Source organism: Corvus brachyrhynchos, unplaced genomic scaffold (genome assembly GCF_000691975.1).
Source record: "Corvus brachyrhynchos isolate BGI_N302 unplaced genomic scaffold, ASM69197v1 scaffold115, whole genome shotgun sequence".
Classification (NCBI taxonomy): Eukaryota; Metazoa; Chordata; class Aves; order Passeriformes; family Corvidae; genus Corvus; species Corvus brachyrhynchos.
Window position 1 is genome coordinate 9732783 of NW_008239553.1, and position 3814 is coordinate 9736596.

Here is a 3814-nt window from a genome sequence, read left to right on the forward strand (position 1 = left end):
GCCCCGGACCCTCCGCCCGGCGTCCCCCGCCGCAGCGCGGGGAATCGGCGCTGCCCGCCCGCTGCGTGCGCGCAGGGGCCGCGGGGACCGGCCCCGCAGGAAAGGTCTGGTTCGGATCCTTGGAAATGCAGAACTATGTGCACGCACGCAGAACTGTGAGGCTTCGTGCTGTAGGTCATAAAAGTGCCTGCGAACAGCACCCAAGAGTAAAAACCCTGTCTCGTAGTAGATGCTGCCCAGCTACGAGGCGTTAGACCCGGTCACCGATCTTCACTATTACAATAGCTATTCTTGCAAATGCAAACAGCCATGGCAGCACACAGGTCCAGCCAGTACAAAGTGCTGCGAGTACCTAACTTCGTTTGTGCTGGAGATACTGTCCTAGCGCATTGAAATGATCACATTCAATACCAAGGGATTCTCGCAATCACAGTGCTTCAGCAACGCTCTTACTGGTTACTGCATGCGTGATAGAGCATGAAATGAGCTTGCAGTGAACTTTGTCTCTGGGATCCTAAAGTTTGGCTTTTGTGGTGGTAAGGGAGCTGTAGTATGCAGATACATGGTTGACTGGTGAATGCATATTTATGGTTTTCTTACCACCTATCGAGGTAATTTGTATTATAAAACCGTCAAAGATAACATAGTGTGAATTTGAGAGTCTTGTTTCAAGGACTAATCTTAGTGCTTAGTGAATGAGAAAATGTGTCACTGACTGCTGAGGTTATGAAGTTTCTCACAGGCTTTACTTTGCTTTTCTTCCCCCCCACCCCCCCCTCTTCTAGGGTTTAATGGCAATCCCGGCCCATCTCATCAATCCAGTCTTGAGCAGATGAACCTCAAAGAAGAAATAGTAGTGAAGGTGGTAGAGCCAGAAGAAAGCTCTGAGGACATGGTAGTGGTTCCACCTAGTCAAGAACAACTGCCTTTTCTGGGGACATCAGGTGGTGGTTCCTCAGGGAAAGTAAAAGCCAAAACAAAAGGCAGGTCCCAGGCAGACCAAAACAAAATGACTGAAGAGGACCTACTGCAGATTCAGCAGACCCAAATACAGGTGATCCAGTCTGGCTTTGACAGTGTCAACCACAATCTTCGACTGCTGCAGCAAGGCATGCAAGATCTGAGTAACAGCATCAGCATCATGGCACATACACTTGTTGCTATCAAAAACGTCTATGTGAAAAACAACACTGGCCCAACCACACATGCCACTGCATCTACTCAGACCACAGCTGGGTACCTGAGCCCAGGATCCCCCCAGCTCTCCCCTGCCAAGGACAGAGGTAGAGCACAGGTGGCTGGAAGCAGCAGCAGAAGCAGCAGCTGCAGCTCCAGCTCCATGTCACAAGAACCAGGTCCTTCCGAGTTTCCTAGGCCCCCCCTGAGAAGCATTAAGAAAGAACATCCAAATGGCTGCTACTACTTCTGCTTTGCAGATGTGTAAAAACTTGAATATATGTAAAGTGACTGTGTTGTTGGGTGCTATTGTATGTTCTGCTCCGGCCTGTGACTTTGAAGGAGCAAAGTGGACTTGCCTCCCATGTTTTTCCCAGTGGGAAACATTTTGCTATAGGTGGCATTAAACACTAATTACCAGTCTCAGTTAACTCTGTTGCTGTTGGCTAATAAATTTCTTCTCTTTTCTTTATTCTCTTAAAAAACCAAACATTTATTTTGATTAAGACTTTTGTCTGTATCGTCCTTTGTTTAATGTCACCTTTTGAAAAATAAAAGGCATGACAGAGGGGTAAAAAAGTAACATTATGGTTACTAACCACCAGGAGCTGTCTTACACAAGTCACCTGGTTCTTGGATTAAACAAACCTCAGAAGTAGCTGGTTTTTTAAGTACTTCCCTTTTCTAATAATGTTGGGGGTGTTTGCTTGGTTGTTGTTGCTGAGTATTTTTTAAGTCTGAGCTGTGCAAGGCATCACAGGAGGAGTTTGAGATACTTGCTTATTCTAGGAATGGTTTAGGATTGAGGCATCCATGAGTGTCCTCAGAATTCATACAGCATTGTTCCACTTGGCTGTTGTTCATTCCCACTTTATCAAATGCAACTTCTCTTCAAAGACATTTTGTTTTACTGCACTAGCAGGGGAGCCTTTGTCACATGGTTAAAATAGAGAAATATAGCAAAAATGAGGAATTGATGAGTGATGCCTGTTTCTGACATACAGGTTATATGTAGGCTGTATCTTTATCTGATTCTGTAAGCCTTATGGAATTGATATCACGCTATTTGAAATACAGAGAGCAAAAAGCTTTGTATTATTTTACATGAAATGGAAGTTAGATTTGCTGTTAAATTACAGGAGGCAGGGGCTCACTTCATTCCAGACAAATGATCTTGCATAGTTTAGGAAGATTTCATCTTCATTTCCTTTCTTGTAACTATATACCCAAGGAAGAAGAAAGATGAGGAGGAATTGGAGCAAAATGCAACCTGGTGTCAACTCTGAAACAAGCAAAAATCATTTTATCTTCATGCCAAAATTTTGCATTTAGTTAGGGGAAAACTATTGTCACTGGCACTATTTTAAGATGTTTCAGGGTTATATATTAAAGCCAATCTACTTTGCACCATTCAGAAGTAGCAGAGGTGCAATGTTCTTATATCTGGCGTCCGTACCGGAGGGCAAACAAAAACACTCTCACCTGAAATTTTGTCCAATGACTTGAAAAATCATACAGGTTCTCTTCTTAAGCATTTATGATCAATATTAAAAAAATTCTACAGATAAATTTGGACTATAGCAATGACTAGCTACCTCTAGTGTTACAGTCAGTTTTCAAAAGCATTCCTGCTGCAGGAAGTTAGCAAATACAAATAACATAGAGAATCACAATTAAATTGTCCCTCCCTAGAAGCATAAGAATATGTAATTGTAGAATAAGATAGGCCATTTTTGCTGTCAGCTTTGACTGAACTCTACCGTATGAAAATGTGCATATAAGTACTTCATTTCTGCCCTTACACCATTTTAGTGTACTGATTTAACTCACTTGCACTTCAAAAACCAACCACTGCTGCCTACTATAATGTGAATACAGGGTAATCAGTTGTTACCAAGTGTTTCCTTTCAGTATCACAGATGGAGTAAGATATGCAAATATCTCACAAAAATAAAATGTATGCACGTACCACACAATGTTAATTGGGATTAATGCCTTGAAAAAGAGAAAGTTCTCTTTTCCAGGTTTGCCTTAACAGAAGGAGATGGTATGGGTAACAGGTATTAATAAATTGCTGAGTTTAAGAATGGCAAAGAATTAATCCTTCTAAATCAGATTTTTGAGTCTATGTTGTTAAAAGCTTTCCAGATTAACCTGTTGGAAGCATTATTTCTCCCCCATCAGTATGGATGGGCTCTCTTGAGCAGGGTTTTCTGTATTTTGTTTTCATGGACAAAGAAGCTAATTCATGCTACCATGACATTCCATGTGGATTAGCAAATGTGATCTATCTGGTCCTTCTGGGCAGCAGTTTGAGCTTGTCCAGGTTGCAACAGGCAGTTCTTACCTTTCTTTTGATGTTTCAATTCTTTTTGCAATGGTTAATTTTTGAATTTCACCTACTACAGCATTTCCTGGGAGAGTTGACTTGTGTCTGCTTTCTCATGTTCCAGTACTGATTTACGTGAGAGGCAGCTACAGTGTGAGTAGAGAAGTGCAGCAAGATCCCATGAGCAGAAGGGGCAGATTGGATCTCCTGTATGAATGCAGACAAGCCAGGCAATGCTAAAAGGCACTGTGGTGATCAGACAACAACCAGACCTCAACATCAATCTGCCACAGCATGTTTGTTCTGATC